The 17,892-nt window shown below is 47.9% G+C and overlaps 1 long non-coding RNA gene across 1 annotated transcript; it reads right to left on the bottom strand.

Annotated features, from left to right (window-relative positions):
* Positions 1-7,064: 7,064 nt before the first annotated feature.
* On the bottom strand, positions 7,065-16,979 carry LOC103669668. The gene is made up of 2 exons (XR_570358.1): positions 16,421-16,979; positions 7,065-8,181 (listed from the first exon to the last, which is right to left on the bottom strand). It is a non-coding gene; the product is annotated as an uncharacterized LOC103669668 (long non-coding RNA).
* Between the last annotated feature and the right edge of the window lie 913 nt (positions 16,980-17,892).

Genomic DNA, 17,892 nt, shown 5'->3' with positions numbered 1-17,892 from the left:
CCACAACATGGATGAACCTCAAAGACATGCTAAGGGGAAGAAGCCAGTCACAGAAAAACCACATATCATACGAAATGTCTACAAGAGGCAAATCCATAGAGACAGAAAGTCAATTAGTGGTTGCTGGAGTCTGGAGGGGGGACGTAGGAAGTGACTGCTAAGGGGCACAGGGTTTCTTTTTGGGGTGATGACAGTGTTCTAAAATTAGATCGTGGTGATAGCTGCACAACTCTGTGAATACGCCAAACCCGCCAGATCGTATAGTTTACAAGGATGAATTTTGTGGTATATGAATTATATTGCAGTAAAGCTATTAAAAAAAGGAAGAAGGAAAATATCATGAGGGATGGGAGATACTTGTGTGAGTCTCTTTAGAAAATACATTGTGTGTACAGGAGCAATCTTCTTCTGCCTCAGTTTCCTCATCTGTAAAATGGGACTATTTAATAAGCAAATGAACTCATAGGGTCTTTAGGGGATTAAAGGCTGCATCGTGCAAGGACAATGTGGCTGGAGCAGAGTCAGTGAGGGAAGTTTCTGACAATTGCCAAAAGGAGCCAGGTGGGAAACACAGTATGTCCAGAAGCCAACCTTTTCTCCCCGCCTCCACCATCTTGTGCCTAGAAAATTGCATTAGGTCCTCACTTGTCTCCTTGCTTTGCTCTTGTCCCCCACCCTACCCTCTACACACACACACACACACACACACACACACACACACACACAGAGTCCATTCACCTCGTGTAGCCAGAGGAAGTCTGTCAAAAGCTAAGTTCAACGATGTCCTTCTGCTCAGAACTCTCCATGGCTCCCACCTCACTCAGAGTAAAAGTTGAAGATCCTATGAGTCCTGTCAAGAATCATACCCATCATCTCCCTGACTTCACTTCTCTCATTTGCCTCCTCTCCCCCTCCTGCCTAGGCCTCCTTACTCCTCCTCAGAAACACAGGAACAGTCCTGCCTCAGGGCCTTTGCACTTGCTATTTTCTGTGGCAGGAGCATTCTTCCCACAGATATCCTCAAGGCTTGCTTCCTCATCTGCTGCAGGTCTTTGCTCAGATGTCACCTTCCCAGTAAGGCCTTCCAGTAAGGCCTTGTCTCCACCTTTGCTGCATTATTTTCTCCACAGAATTTTATCACTATCTGGCATTATATCTATTGTTTCTTCTTCTTCTTCTTCTTCTTCTTCTTCTTCTTCTTCTTCTTCTTCTTTTTCTTCTTCAAGATTTTATTTATTTATTTGAGAGAGAGAGTGTGTGTAACTGGGGTGTGGGGAGGGAGAGGGACAAGCAGACTCCAAGCTGAGCGCAGACCATGACGGGGGGCTCGATCCCACAACCCTGAGATCACAACCTGAGCCAAAATCAAGAGTCCAAGAGTTGGACACTCAGCTGACTGCGCCACCCAGATGTCCTGTTTTCTTCTTTTTTAATTCATTGTCTGTCTTCCCTTTCTGTCTGTTCTTCAACTGGAATGGAGGTTCCATGAAATGGGGGAATTTTTGTCTGTTCTGTTCATATCTATAACCCCAGTGCCCGACACATAGTAAGTACTCAGTAAATACAAGTTCATCGAATGAAGTATCGATAAAAAAGGAGTGAGTGAAGCAACTCTGAGGGAGGGCGACAAGGACCGGTGGGGACTGAGGCGAACTGGGAGCCCTTGTCCCATCTGGAAGGTACAATGACCACTTGGCTAAAGCCCAAAGTTTCCATGTGGCGGGAATGTGGGCCCAGTTGGCTGAGCTCCATTTCAAAGGAAGCCAGAAGCTTCTATATTTATGTGAAATGTCTTGACTTTGAAACGATTGCTGATCAAAAATCCACATCTGTTGCTTACCCAGGTGGGAGGCCGCCCTTTGTGGTCTCACCTAGGTCGAAATGCTTGCACGTGGGTTTTAGAGAACCCCAGATTTCTGGGAAAGCTGACTGCAGTTCCAAGACAGGGTGCTGAATGAGTAGACTTGGCCTTGAAGTGTTTTGTGTGTGTCAAACAAATGGCATTTTCATATTTAGGTTCTTGAGATGCTCTTATTTCAGGGTGAGCTCCCTTCTCTTCTCAAATCTCGCAGTTCCACCCTCATATTTATGCTGGGCCTGGGCATCTTTCCTCCACTCCGGAGCAAAGATCAGAAGTAAATATTGGCAGAACATTAGTTTTACTGTGGCTCAGATAAGGAACAGCATGAAACGGAAATAGAGAGGTTTTATTGCTCCTCCTTCAACTTCCACCCCAACCCGACTCCCACAATATTTGCCTATTAATTTTACTTGGTACAAGTTCTTGGAGTTAATTTTGTTGCCAACAGGGCTGCTACACAGGGTGGATTCTGCAGAAGCCTCATGGCTTCGTTCTAGGAGGGCCCCTCCTGAGCGGCGCCCCCTGGAGTTGTGCCGTGGTGGCCTATGTATGTGTCTATCTAGATCCCATTTTCATTGGCCGCGGCACAGGAATCCCTTTTGCTTTGGCCAATTCTTTCTGCTTTTACAAGTAACCAAGCACATGGAGAAAAATTCAAATAGTAGAAAAGGGAGCGCCTGGGTAGCGCAGTCGTTAAGCGTCTGCTTTCGGCTCAGGGTGTGATTCCGGCGTTCCGGGATCGAGTCCCACATCAGGCTCCTCCACTATGAGCCTGCTTCTTCCTCTCCCACTCCCCCTGCTTGTGTTCCCTCTCTCGCTGGCTGGCTCTCTGTCACATAAATAAATAAAAAAATCTTAAAAAAAAATCAAATAGTAGAAAAGGGTTGAGGTGAAAAATGTGTCCTTTCTGCCTTCATCTGGCCTTTCCAAGATCCTCTCTCGAGAAGCTCTTAACTGTTTCCAGTTTCTTGGGTGGCCTCAGATATATGAACAAATCTCTCCTTCTCTCTCTTCCTCCAAACATGTATATCACACATACAATACAGCACTCTACCTTTCCTCTGATCTCTGTCATTTCTTTCTGCACCAAAAAGATTTATACGAGGGACCAGCAGATGACAGTCCTTAGGCCAGATCTGTCCCACTGTCTTCTCTACAGCCTACAAGCTAAGAACAGTTTTTACATTTTCCTCCATTTTTAAATGGTTGCAACAAATCAACAGAAGAATAGTACTTTACGACGCAGGACAATTATATGAAATTAAAATCTCAGTGTCCACAAATAAAGTTTTATTGGCACACACTCCCGCCCACGCGCTTACATGCTGTCTGCAGCTGCTTCTGGGCTGTGATGGCACACTTGAGTAGTGGCCACAGGGACCCTATGGCCTACAAAGCCCAAAGTATGTACCATGTGGCCCTTTCCGGAAAACGTTTCTGAGTCCTGGTCTATGCTGTACATACCATTCTGCTTTTTTTTCACATAACCACAGGTCCTGGAACTCTTTTGATATCAGTGCCTATTGATAGACCTCATTTCTTTTAACAAAGGCTCCTGCGTATTTCACTGTCTTGCTGGGCTCAATTTATTTATCCCGTTCTTACCACGTACCCCGGAATCCTCGTTTACACGAACAGAGTTCGTGTTGTAGGAAAGCATGACAATTCCTGACAAAGACCAGAAATCTCAGGTGGTCAATCTGTTCATTATTTATATCTTGTTCTTTCAGAAATAGGATTTGCGGCAGCTTACCACAGGAGGGGCAGACCCAGTAAAGCCGTAAACCCACTAAGGCAGAGGTGAAATACCAGGAAGGGATTGGAGTTAAGAAGACTGCCCTTCCCGGTGGAGGAAGCCTGGATTATATTTGAGCTGGAGGCTTATTTGAATCATATTTGCAGATGATGCAAAAATCTTTGTGGGTGTTTATTTTCCTCAAGAGGGAGGTTGAAGGCAGAAGGCCTCTGAGAAGTTGGAAAAAATGCCAAGCAGGATAACATAGAACAGTGTTTCCTACCCTTACAATTGCCAAATCTTGAAGTAAATGAACTTATTTACTTAACATTTTTCTTTAGCTCATATATGTATTTAAAATACAGTTAAATACAGTTGTTTCATCTGGAAAAATAATATCCATGAATTCATGATTCTGATGAGTTAGCCATAGATGTAGTTTTTCAAATGCTCATAAATACTTAATAAATACTAAAACTAAACACACACACAACTTTACCCATGTACCACCTACAATAATCTTGCAGACCAACAGTGGTGACTGTGCTAAATATTTTTAAATGCCGGGGTATCAGACACAGGGGGTTGCCTTACCAACTGCCATTTCCCCCTTCCTTCCTGCTGACAGAGCCCTGAGGAAGGCTCTGCCCAGTCCTGGGAAGTAAGCCACATTTGGTTTAAGCGAACCATGGCCAACCTATTCTCCTAGACCTGAGATCGGTCGGGGGGCGGGGAGGGTCATATGACCCAGTTCTGGACAAAGGGTAACTCTGCTGGGGACTTCTGGGAAAGAATTTCCTCTCTGATAAGAGAGAGGCACATGAAGAAAGATCTTCCTTTCCTTTCCTTCCTGCTTTGAATGCTGGTGTGTGAAGAAGTGATGAGTGAGCTGTGGCAGTCATTTTGTGACATTAGGTGACCAGCCTAAGGACAAGTGGCTGTTAAATGGGGTAGAAGGAGGGTGCAAAGATCCTTAGTCCTTTATGACAACTTTAAGATGGCAAGGACACCCTAGAGTCTCTAATCTCCACATGTCTTTTAGATAAACAATGTTATTATAGTCTGAACTGCTGTAGCGAAGTGTCGGAAACTGTCCAAATGGATCCAATTGGCTTTGTCCTTTAGAGCTAAACTCCAGGGTCAAACACACTCATGGTCATACTCCAGTTCCACCAGATACTCTATTACCCTGGGCAAGTGACTTAACTTTTCAAAGCCTTTGTTTCCTTATCCAGTAAAAAAAATATATGTAACATTACTTATCCTAGACAGTGATTTTTGAGGAGAAAAATGTAATTCATTGAAAATACTTCAGTATAGTAATTGCTATTATTATTATTATATTAATTTTTTATTATTCATATAATCGTCTAAAAACAGGGGAAAGGCAACATGAGCAAAGACAGAAAGTTGACAGCACCTAATTAAAGGCCACCAGCTGGGCACAAGAAGAGCAGAAAATGATCTGAGCGTCAGAGCTGACCGCAAGCTGCAGATGAGTCAGTGCTTCAGAGAACAAACTCAGTGTAAGCCTGGGGGACTGGACTACCAGTGTGATTGGCAGACTCCTTAGCTGTGAACCTTCTGATCCATGATTCATGACTCACACCTTTCCAGGAGCATAGACCCCACATTTGGTCATCTCATCTTTTTAAAGGAAGTGGGAAGCTGTCCTGGGTCCAAAGGCATGGAGACAGTGGCCTGGGGGCTGTTTATGTAAGAGACTGTAAGGATTCAAGAGCAAGGTCATCTCTGCCTTATGTTTACTTTACAAAGCAGCTGTTGGTCATGTCCACAGCAGTCCTAATGGAAGGAAACAGAACAGGAGGTGTGGCATGAACAGAAGGAGCACTAGATGGTGAGTCAGTAGACTTGTGACTCCATCGTGTGACCCAGGAAAATTTTGTTTCCAATGCAGACCAAAGTATCTCCATGTCCATTGCAAGGATCCAGGCTGACCCACAGTCCCTGGACTGTGACAGAAGGAAATGCATTTGGCTGCAAGTAACTGGAAATCCAACCGACTGTGGCTCAAACAATCAAGGGTTCAATTTCCCCCCACATAATAAAAAGTTCAGAGGGAGGTGGTTGTTGGTCTTGATTTAGTGGCTCAAGAAAATGAGGGCTCTTGCTAGCATCTCTGCAATTTCTATGGCTTCTCTTCATGGCTTCAGGACAGAGGCTTCAGTCCTTCTCCACGTAGGAAGAAGGCAGAAGGGCAACACCAACCATACCTGCTCCCTTAATCCCAAAGTAAAAGTTTTCCCAGAACTCTCAGAAGAGCTCCCCTCACATCTCATTGGGCAGAGCTGGTCACATGACCAATCACATGCCTGCCTCAGCTGCAAGGGATGCTGGGAAAGGGAGGACATGGGCACCACCAGGAAAGGAGAGAGGGACGATGTAGTAGCTGTTGGAGTTGCTACTATGGGGTTTTAGGGCAGGAAACCCTAAATTCTGCACCCCCTCCAAGGTCTGGGCTTCTGGAGCCACCACTCTCCACCTGTGGGCCTCACGGTTACAGTGTAAGATGTGAGAACAAGAGCAGAGGTTGAATCCTGTCTCTGACACGGGCTTTCTGTGAGACGGAGGGAGAGTCACTTTGTGTCTCTGAGACTTCATGTCTCACTTGTACAGAAAATAAAACCCAACTCCTTACCGTGACTCTGGGACTGACTTCAGGGGTGAGCAGCCTGTATAGGCACACTGCACTGCACCCCACGCTCCCGGGGCTCTGCCCTTGGGGTAACGCTCTGCTGCCGCCATCTTGAAAGGCTTAATTTCAGAGCAAGGGGCCCTGCGTTTTCATCTTCCGCTGGGTCCTGCTTATCGTGCAGCGGGTTCTGCATGGTTTGTCAAGCCTTGCCCAGCTACCTCCTTGCTCCTCCCTGGCCTCATTTCCTGACATCCCCTTCCTCCTCCTCACTCCGTTCCCATTAGACACACTTCTCCTCCCAAGTGTCTCCGTGGCCGAGCAGCAGGTCCTTCCTGGGAAGGGCTGTGGGTGGCGCATCTCCCTGCTTGCTTTATTTTTGCCTTCAGATACCTGTTCACCACCTCTTGGTAACACATTGTGGGACAAACTTTAGAATGTTGGCAAGAAGAAAATGAGGCAGTGCAGGAGAGGGATGAAAAGCTTGGGTTTTGGAGTCAGTGCTTGGTCATCTTGCTGTGTGGCTTTGAGCAAGTTACTTCACCTCTCTGAGCCTCAGTTTTATGCAAAATAAGGACAATAGTATTTACTTCGTGGTGCTATGTGCAGATGAGCAGGCTGGGGAAATGGTCATTGTTATTAAAATATCAAAACTCTGAATGGATTATAAACTTTGGGAAGAAAACAAAAGGCTGTTTCTTCCCTGAAGCCAGTTCTAGTTTTCCCTCCTCTTAACTCCCAGAGAACTTTACATGGATTTCTCATGGTCTGTTTGTCTTTCTGTTGAAAGCGACAGAAACAAGCCCAACTCAAAGTGGCTTAAAAAAAGTGTGTATATGAGTGCATTGGTTTACATACAGGAAAAGTTTTGAGATGGGTTCAGCTTCAGGAATGGCTGGATCCAGATGTGTACCTCTTGTTTAGGAATCATGCTCTCTCTAGATCTCAGCTCTGTTTTCTTTTGTGTTAGTTAGAGTCACCCCATAGGGTGGCGAAGACAGTCCCCAGCATTCCTTAGGCTTCCATTCTGCCAGGTCAGCCAGCCAAGTGGATAGAAGCAGACTTTTCTGTGTAGCCCCAGCACATGTCTGGGGGTTGGCTCTGGTTGGCCTGACTTGGGTCACATGCCCATCCCAGAACCAATCTCTGAGGTCAGGGAATGAAATATGCCTGTTGCCCAGGCCTGATCCATATACAGCTCTTGTTGGGAAGATAACCTCCTTCCTCTTGAGCCAGGCGGAGTGATGGTGGGGGAGAGTGGTTCTCCAAAGGAAAACCAAGGTGCTGCTATGAGAAGGCGGGGGTGGGAGGAGATGGACAGTGGTCGGGTACAAACAACATTTGGCCGTTGAATACCCCCCTCAATTGTCCTATTAGCTCTATTCCCAGGCCTCCTTTGGACATGCTTGGTGCTTAATGTTTGTTAAATGAATGAGTGATTGTACAAGTATACTTAAAAAAAAAAAGTCCATCTGATTTATCAGGAAGGGCATGCTCTTAGGGATAAGTTCCTAGGAGGAGCAAGGCACCTACTGATTTCCCATGTCCTGCCCAATTTTATTCTAAACGCACAGGTTGGCATCCTTCCAAACCGCCAAGCCTTGACTTGGCCTGCCTGGGTGCAGAGCACGACGGCTTCATGGCCGGGTCCCACAGTGGGTCCCACCCTGCCGCAGGCCCGGACAGATGGCGGTGAATCAGGAGTGGCTCACTCGGCCCCATGGAAAGCACACAGGAGGCTCTAGCCCAGGGAGATGATGAGCAGGGTCTGAGAGAGGCAGCCGTCACCGGGTCTCTTTCCTCCTCGTTTTCCTCCTCGCACTTCCGCCCGGTTCTCTTCCACATCAAGGACTTCTGAAGAATCCTCTTCATGCCTGAGTCACGCGCAGGGACCAGGCAGGTGGCGCCTGGAGGGAGGCGGGCCCAGGGGCCCTGCGGGCAAGAGCACACACGCTCAGTCTAAGGGGAGCACCTGGGGCTCGGCTGCTGCCCACTGTGCCCCCGTGAAAATGTGGGAGTAGGGTAGCCAGACCTCCTGATTGTTTTAAATAGACTTCATTTTTTAGAGAGTTTTACATTCACAGAGAAATTGAGTACAAAGCACAGAGTTCCCATGTACCCCCTTCCACCCCCCCAACTATCAACATCCCCCATTAGAGGGTACCTTTGTTACAATCAGTGGACCCAGCATTATCACCCAGAGCCCCTCGTTCACGTCAGGGGCTCACTCTCGCTGTTCTACGTCCTGTGGGTTTGGACAAATGTACGATGACAGGTGTCTATCATGTAGTGCCCTACAGAGTAGCTTCACCGCCTAAAGTCTCTGTGCTCTGCCTGTTCATCCCCCTCTCCTCTTAACCCCCTAGCAACCAGTGATTTTTTTTTAATTGTTTCCATAGTTCTGCCTTTCTTAGACCTTTTTAATTTTTTTTTACTCTTTTCCTTGCAACATCCATGGCTACAACTGGCCTGTCAGCATCTGCTCTGAACGGCTGATGCCCGGGCGAGTCTGGTTAAATATTTTGAATACTATTCCTGGAAATATCCCTTTCTTTAAATGCTGATGACAAATCCTAATTTTATGAAAGCACCATGCAGGCAAATCAAATAGTCTGCATTTGGTTCATGGGCCACCAGTTTGAGATGGCAATATAGGGATTAAGAAGAGAGAGGTTGGAGTCTGGTAGATCTGTTCCAGCTCTGCCACGTCCTAGCTGTGACCTTGGGCTAGGCCCCTTGTCTCTTTAAACCCATCTGTCAGGTAAAGGCCTTGAGTATGGGATTATGGAGGGGGACCCACCCAGTGCCAGTGTCTGAGGTTGGATGTCCTAGCATTTCTACAAATTCCCTCAGATTACAATATGCCCAGCAAACCAAAACATAGACGTACTGCTCTTGTAAAATTAAACAACAATAAAAATACCAAAAATCCCAGAAATATGCAGATTTTGGGGGTAGAGAGAAAAGAGACACAATAAGACTTGACACCTGCCCCTTGGGCAAAGGGAAAACCAGTTTCTCTGCATCCCAGAAACCCAACATGACACCAACCCTCTGGAAGGGCTCATGTTGTTGATTCAGGGTCAGGAGCCAGGTTCTGGAATGCTGGTTGTGCTATATATTAGCTGTGTGACTCTGAGCAAGTAACTCAACCTCTCTGTGCATCAGTGCTTCAGGGGTGCTGTTCTTGTCAATCACCATGGTCTGTGTGATTGGTGCCCCCCGAGCTGGGCAGTGGGCAGCTGTCCCTGGTGAGCCTGAGGTCCTTGTCTGGAAAACGCGGATGCTAGGTGCAAGGATTAAGTGAGTTAACACATACAGCATGCTTGAAGCGGGGCCTGGCGCAAGGCAGTGGCTTCCCAAGTGTCTGCCAAGAGAAGTCTTATTATCTGTGCTCTGTGTCACCTGCTCTAGCTGCATCTAGCGTGGCTGTGCTGTGATCACCCCATTTTAAAGAAGAGAAAACGGAGGCTCAGAGAGCGCAGGGACTTGCCCAGTGTCACCCAGCTAGCAAGTAGTAACAACGACAATGAAAGCAAGAAGGTGGAAAGGTGGCGAACATCTAACACTGACTGAGTGCCCGAGCTGACACCCTGTCGCATGCTGGGCCCACCGCTTCAAGTGTGTTATCTCCAGCCTGCCTCCAACACCCGTGCACTGCTCCCCCGGGACCCCTGCCCTAAGACGGTGTATTTCCTACTGCCCCTGAACTCCACGGAAGACCTGAGAGAGGGTCAGCTCCGGGCAGGCTGGAGACAGCGTGAGTCTCGTTCTCACAGTGTAGTCGAGGCTCGTTCCCAGCGGGCGCCCTGGCCTTGTGACCAGAGCTTCACCCCTTCTTCCCTTTTATCCTCAGATTTCAAAGCACTTTACGCTCACACCCTAATTAGAGAAGACACCTTCCTGCACTCCCGAGAGGCGGGTACTTATAATTAACTGGCTCTGCAAGGCTGCAGGGCATGGGGCTACAAACACTACTAATTCTAGGATCTACTCACAGGATGTGGCCAGGACGGCCTTGACCGCCACCTACTCAGAGGCCCTCCCAGACTACCTGATTCGAAGTAGTTCCCTCCTCTCCCTCTGTCTCTCTCTCCCTCTCACACCTGCTCTGTTTCTGTGTACCACTTGTCAGGTTCTTAAAAATTATGTATTTATTTAATAGCATATTGACTTAAAATGATAGCAGCAGCCACGTTCATAGAACAGCCTCCCTGGGCTGCTCCTGCACTTTGCTTGTATCAGCCTCCTGGGGGCACAGAGAGGTTAACTAACCTCTCCAAGGTCACACAGCTAGCATCTAATTGCTTATTTGTTCCTTCATTTGTCTGAGTGTTTACTGTTTGTCTCCTCCACTCGCCTAGCCATCCACCCATCCAACCCTCTATCTCTCCACTTACTCAATCCATTCATTGAACAAAACCTGTGTACCTGGCTGGACTTTGGGCCCTGAGGACACAGAGTGATCTTGTTCACGGCTGCATCCCCAGTGCCCAGAACCATGTCTGCATCTAGTAGGTGCTGGATAAATATTTGTGGGTGGAATGAACTCGGGATCCTGTGCTCAGCCCGTGTGAGAGCCCGTGTCTGTATAAATATAGACATCTTTTTCTGTGCCTGAGGGAGAAGGAAAACCACATCCACTCTTTCNTAATTCTCCACCCTCCTTCATATCTCCACGCCTTTGCTCAAGCTGTTCCCTCTGGTGGCCTTCCTTTCCCCATTATTTAGATCAGGGGTTGGTAAACTACAGCCCAGGGGCCCAATGTGGCCCATCGCCCGTTTTTGTCAATGAAGTGTCACTGGAACGCAGCCACATCTGTTTGTCTAAGTATTACCTATGGCTGCTTTTGAGCTATCACCGAACTGAGTCATCGCAACAGAGACCTGTGGGGCCTGGATGTTTACTCTCTGGCCCTTTACAGACAAGTTTTGTTGACTCCTGATTTGGCTAATTTTCTCATATCCTTTAAGAATGAGTTGAGGGGCACTCGGGTGGCTCCGTGGGTTAAGCACCACCTCTTGATTTTGGCTCAGGTCATGATCTTAGGGTTGTGAGATCGAGCCCCGCATGGGGTCTGCGTGAGATTCTCTCTCCCTCTCACTCTGCCTCTCCTGCTCATGCTCTCTCTCTCAAATAGATAATCTTTTCTTTTTAAATGAGTTGAAATGCTTCCTCCTCCAGGAAGCATTCTGTGATTTCTCAGGCTGGATTAAGAGCCCCTACTACGTGCTCCCATAGCCCTATGCTTCCTTCTAAAATAGTGTTTCTCAACCTATCCCCGTTCTAGGAGCCCTTTAATATATTTTTTTCCCTAACCGCCAACTCCTCTCTACCAGTGAAATTTTAATATACAGATAAATGGTATATCTGTTTATGTACTATGGCCCTTTGGGAGGCCACAAACCATTGTAATATCCAAAAATCTTTTGCCCCTGTTGAGAATACATGCTAACATAACTCTTACTGCCCTGTATTCATTCGGTTGTTCAGAATGCTTTGTGCACCTGCTATGTGCTGGGACCTGTTCTAGGCCTAGAGGACGTGTATACACATACCAGCCACAGCCCCTGGGTCTAATCATCCATTGATGGGAATCATCCCTCACTCTGAGCAACATGGTGGCAGGGACTCAGCTAATTCAACTTTGCTTCAGAAATCTTTCCCAGGGCCTGGCGCATAGTCGGTATCTGACAAGTTCAACGACCGGTCCACGTAAGTGGTTACGGAAATGTAAAGGCACAGGGTTGAGGGGTGACTGGGAAAAGTAAAGCCGCATCGGAAGAGAGACAGGGATAGTTGGATTGATGGTCCCATTTTGGAGATTTTCAAGGGGCCACGGCATACTGCTGTCTGGTAGGCCATGGTGGGGTGCCACCTTCCCCAGGCTGTGACACAGCTGTCACAAACCGCCAGCCCCAACTATGGATGTGTATTTTGGTTGTTCTTCACCGTGTTAAAGACTAACACACACAGAAACTAGACTGATTGCCAACCTTTAGAAATCGGGAGACTTCATATAAAAATCTGAATTTCTGTCTTCTCTGGAACGGGAGGGAATGATCTGGCAGCCTTGGGCCTGCAATCCTCATTGGCAGGAATCCGATGCAGCTGAGGAGCTGCTGCCGCTGCAGATGGGACTTACACTCCCCAGTGTGCCCTAGTCCCTACCGCTCCCTGCTGTCTGCTCAACCTGGAGCCAAGAGTCAGCTGCTTTCCTTACACCTGGCCCCCTTCACTCTTGGCAGGCTCCTAAAGGCTTTTGAGATTTTGATCCCCAGGGTCTGCAGGTAAGAAGGTCACAGTTAGAGACCTGCGGCAGGCCCTGCCCTCTGGCTTCCTCAGGGGGAGGTTGCACGGAGGGGGCGAGGGGGCGATGGGAGGGGAAGCCAGGGTATTTCTCCCCCTCCCTATGCCCCAGGCATTAGATGGGCTCCTAGGTGGCTGCAAACCATCTCTGGCCTAGCCCTCCCAGGCCAGCTGGGTTGTGGGATTCGGTCCACCTTCTGTCCCTACAGCCCCAGAGCTAGCAGCAGCTTCCTGCTCTGGACTCCCTCGCCCTCCTGTTATGTCTCCGACCCGTGCAACCAGTCGTCGTAGTAAATTCCGTCTGCTGAAGGACCTGAGTGTGTGCAGGCAAGTGAGCCCTCCTCTCTGGGAGAGAAAAGAATGTCAGGCTCAATGGTCTCAGAGGCCTCTGGTCACTGCCAGTTGCTGAGCTTCCTAGGGAAGAGACGGAGTGTTTGATCTCCACCACCTCCAGCTGGAGGACTCCACAGGAGGCCCTGGTGAGGCAGGAGGACAAGACCCTTCTGGAGTTGCTGGTCCTGGACACTCGGATGAAATGGGGTGACGGAGTGAGATCAGTACTGCGGTGGCTGCACGGGAAGGGGAGGCTTGAGCGTGCCCCTGACTGCCGGGAGGGGCAAGACAGGAGCTCCGAGGTGGGAAGCCAGGAGATAGAACCTGGCACCTTCCCAGCTCTCCTTCTAGAACCCATAGGTGACTGGGCCTGGCCTGGCCAAGCTGGAGGGCAGAGTCAGGGAGAATCTCTCTGGGCATGTCTGCTGTAATACAAATGGGGCAGCACGGTTTCATTTTTTTCTTGAACTCAGGACATTGCGATCCTGTGCTCATGGCGGTCACACTGGTCAGAGGGTGATTAAATAAATGGTCGAAACCAGAAAGGCACTATATGGAATGTCCTTTTTGCTTCCTTTGATGGGGGAGTTCAGGGAGTTCTTAACTGGGTGTGTGTGTGTGCGTGTGCTCATGCACGCACGTGTATGTGTGCTTGTGCTTGTGTGTGTGTGTTACACGAGCTTCTATAACGCATCTAGTTGGGTCTTTTAGAAAACTAGAGTCTACGTGAGATGTCACTCTGCAGGGCAACTCGATCTTTGGGAACAGACATCTTCCTAGCTCTTTGGGTGCTGTCTGTCCCCCCCACCACGTTGGTACCCCCAGGGGAAGAGCAACAGGCCTACTTTGCTCCCCATGTCCTCAGGGGCATAGGTGTGAAAATACTAAAAGTCTTGGTACACCATACACAAACATTGACTCCAACAGATCAAAGACTTGAATGTAAGACCTGAAACCATAAAATTCCTAGAAAGAAACGCAGGCAGAAAGCTTCTTGACATCAGTCTAGGCAATGATGTTTTAGATTTGACACCGAAAGCAAAGGCATCAAAAGTAAAAACAAACAAGTGGGACTCCATCTAACGGAAAAGCTTCTGCACAGCAAAGGAAACCAACAGTAAAATGAAAAGGCGACCTACTGAATGGGAGAAAATATTTGCAAATCATATATTTGAAAAGGAGCTAATATCCAAAATAAAGAACTTACATAACTCAATAACAAAAAACCCCAAACAATCCGATTAAAATTGGGCAGAAGATCTAAACAGACATTTTCCCACAAAATCTGTACAGATGGCCACCAGGTTCATGAAAGATGCTCAACATCACTAAGCATCAGCAAATCAAAACCACGATGAGATACTGCCTCGCACCTGTCGGAATGGCAATTATCCTAAGATTAGAAACAACAAGTGTTGGCGAGGATGTGGAGAAAAGGGAGCCCTCGTGCACTGTTGGGAGGGGGATGTAAATTAGTGCAGTCGCTGTGGCAAACAGTATGGAGGCTCCTCAAGAAATTAAAAGTGGAACTAACATACAATCCAGCAATCCCACGTCTGGGTATTTATCCAAAGAAAATAAAAACACTAAATCGAAAAGATACCCGCACTCCCACGTGCATCACAGCATTATTTACAATAGCCAAGACACGGAAGCAACCTGAAGGTGTACCAACAGGTCAATGGATAAAGAAGATGTGATGCAATATATATATATCGGAATACTACTCAGCCATAAAAAGAAGGAAATCTTGCATGACAACATGGATGGACCTTGAGGACATAATGCTAAGTGAAATAAGTCAGACACAGAAAGGTAAATGCCATATAATCTCATTTACATATGGAATCTAAAAAAAAAAAAAGAGCTCATAGATACAGAGAACAGACTGGTGATTGCCAGCAGCAGGGGAAGGGGGTGAAAGGGTGAAGGGAGTCAGAAGGTACAAATTTCCAGTTTTAAAATAAGTAAGTCATGGCACTGTAAGGTACGGCATGGTGACTGTAGCGAATAATATTGTGTTGCATATTGTAAAGTTGCTGAGAGTAGATCTTAAAAGTTCTCATAGCAAGAAAAAAATTCCACGACTATGCATGGTGATGGATGTGAAACTAGACTTATATGGTGATCATTTTGCAGTATATACTAATATCAAATCGTTATGTAGTTGTACCTTCGTAAAAAAAGAAAAAAAAGAAAAGTCCTGGGTTACAGTTGGTTTGCTACCCTGCATGGTTCTGATGTCACCTCTGAGATCTGCCTCCAGGCATTTGCACACACTGCGTCCTCTGTCTGGGTAGCCTTTCCAGCCTCTTTGGCCCAGTTAATATCCCATCCCAGTTCATATCTCTGCTCCAGTGTCACCTCCTCAGGAGAACCTTCCCCGGTTTTCCAGACAAGATTCAGTCCCTTTGTCAAGTGTTCTTACATCATTCATTCATTATTTCTTTCCATCACTTAACCATTCAACCACTTATCCAATAAACAGCACCTACTCTGCTCTAGGAATTGTTCCAGGCACTGGGGACACAACCTTTGCCCTCATGGAGCTCACACTTAGGGATTATTCAATAAACAAGCAGAAAGACATGTGTTATGAAGGAAATAAATTAGGGTGATGCTGTGAGAATGACTGGTGGGAGGGGGTGGAGGCCTCTCTAAGGAGGTGATATTTGGATCAAGATTTGAATCAAGAAGCAGGAGCTGGCCATGGGAAGATCTGGAGAAAGCATACCAGTGGGAGAACAGCGAGTGCAAAGGCCCTGAGGCAGGACTGTGCCCAGCACATTGAGAAATACCTAGGAGGTCACTGTGGCTGGACCACAGCAGGAAGAGGTGAGCCCACAGAGGTAAGGTGGTAGCAGGTTGTGCAGGACTTTGAGGCCTCAAGGAGAGCTCTGGATTTTGACCTGGAGCAGGGGGCAGCCATTGAGGGTTTTCACAATAAGGTCTTGTGATTCTTCACAATTCCAACCTTCACCATCATTTGTAATTCTACTTCTGCGTGACTATGGGGGTATTTGGCTCTCCTTCTGAGTTCCCAGAGGGGATAGCCACGTCCCTTCTGATCCCCAGATATACCCGTGTGTCTGACTCACAGCACATGTAGGTCTCAGGCTGGGTGCCCCCGGAAAGAGACACCGAGACAAGGATTCAAGTTATTTGGGAAGTGATCCCAGGAAGTAAGGGAGTGGGGACAGGGAAGGGAAGGCAGCCAGTACAGGGTACCTACTGAACGGGCTGGGAGCCTCTATCCCACTGGGGAACCCTGGGACCAGTGTGAACACGCCTCCACGGTATTCCCACCAAGAGGGGAGGAAATGGGGGTTTCTATCCACCACCTCCCATCAATCATTGGCTGCTGTCAGGGGCATGAGCCCTTGGGCACTTCCGGCTCGTCCCGGCTTAATGGGTTCTGGTGGCCAGAGAGCGCCCTCGGCAAAGAGACACAGGCGCTGGTGACTGGGAGCCACTGGGTCGGGAGCCGAGGGGTGCAGTCTATATTTAAGTAAATAAATGACTGCTTACCGGTAGAAGAGCCGAGAGAAAAGTGCCTCTGAGCACATTAGCGTGGGCATCACTTCCTCTTGAGTTTTCAGCAATTCCTCAGAGTTCCTCGGGGGGGTTGGTTTTTGCTCCAGTCTCTTGCTTTTTGTGTGGTTGGGATAGAAGTTTCTGGAAGCCTGCCCTGCCATCCCAGGAGGCTGTGCTCACCACATCCTGGGAAACTGGGGAGAGGAAATCTGGATTTTTCTCTAGGAAGCAGTTTCCTCAACAGTCCACAAGGCTTTATCAGAGTCCGGCCTTCTCTTATTCGGCTGGGCAGCCCTGCTGGTGATGGGCCCTCCATTCCAGGAGCTAAGCCCCGCTCTCCTTTCCCTGCTTGGGAACGCTGGACTGCACTTGGATAGCGCCATGGTCCCCTGCCCACGACCCAGAAACTGGCCTGGCTGGCAACAGGCAGGTGGGGAGGAAGGCAGGGGTTTGAACATGCCCCTCACCGCCTTGGGAGGGGTAGGGGACGGCAGGGGTGAGCTGTGGAAACGTGATGAGGTCACAGTCCCTTGGGGTGTTGCCCTGGTCTCGTGGTGCAAGATGCCTGGACCTCACATTCCACATTCCAGCCAGTGGGAAAAGAAAAGGGGGAAAGGCATTTCCCTCCCCTTTAAAATACAACCTGGAAGTTATCCCCAGAGCTTAGGATCACATCCCATAGGTCATGTCTAACTGCAAGGGAAGCTGGGAAATGTAGTCTTTCTGGAGGCAGCACCAGGATCAGCTACCAGTTCCCCGCTAGACAACTAGGGGAGGATGGATACTAAGGGACAACTAGCAGTCTCAACCACATCCCATTTCACAGATGGGGAAACCAAGGCAGAGAGTGGTTAAGTGGCTTCTACAAGGTCACACAGAGAATAAGGAAATAAAGTAAGAAAATGTATATAAAGCATAGGTGCCCAAAGCCAGCCTTACTCCTTAACCCTCTTCCCATACATCCTTGTAGTACCATCCATTGCAATTTATCGGTTTCGAGGGACTCCTTCAGAGGAGGATGCTAGAAATTTCCCCATACCCTTTAGGTCATCCAGGTATGACCTCGAAATAACCCAGAGGTTTTTAGGATCATTTCTCAAGCAGAACAAAGGACCCATGGCCCTTGTTTTCCTCCATGCCCTAGTAGGAGATGTGTCGAGGCAAGTTCCCAGCCAGAAAGATTCCCCTGAACTTCATAGAAACTGAAGCTCAGAAAGTGGAAGGGTCTTTCCCAAGGCTGCACAACTTGTTCCTGGCAGAGACAGGATTAAGACCCCAGATGAGAAGCCCTGGAGAAATACTGTCCTCCAGCTTCTAAAACCCGGGCCACATCATTCCTCTTCACCTTCTCATTGCCTATTCTCTATCCTGGTGTGTTTACATCCGTTTCTGTTTTGTTTTTGTTTTTTTAAGGTTTTATTTATTTATTTGAGAGAGAGTGTGTGCAAGCCGGGGGCGGGGGGCAA

Source organism: Ursus maritimus, unplaced genomic scaffold (assembly GCF_017311325.1).
Source record: "Ursus maritimus isolate PB19 unplaced genomic scaffold, ASM1731132v1 scaffold_22, whole genome shotgun sequence".
Taxonomy (NCBI): Eukaryota; Metazoa; Chordata; class Mammalia; order Carnivora; family Ursidae; genus Ursus; species Ursus maritimus.
The sequence above is the reverse complement of the archived record's forward strand: the minus strand, read 5'-3'. Positions and strand labels throughout refer to the sequence as shown.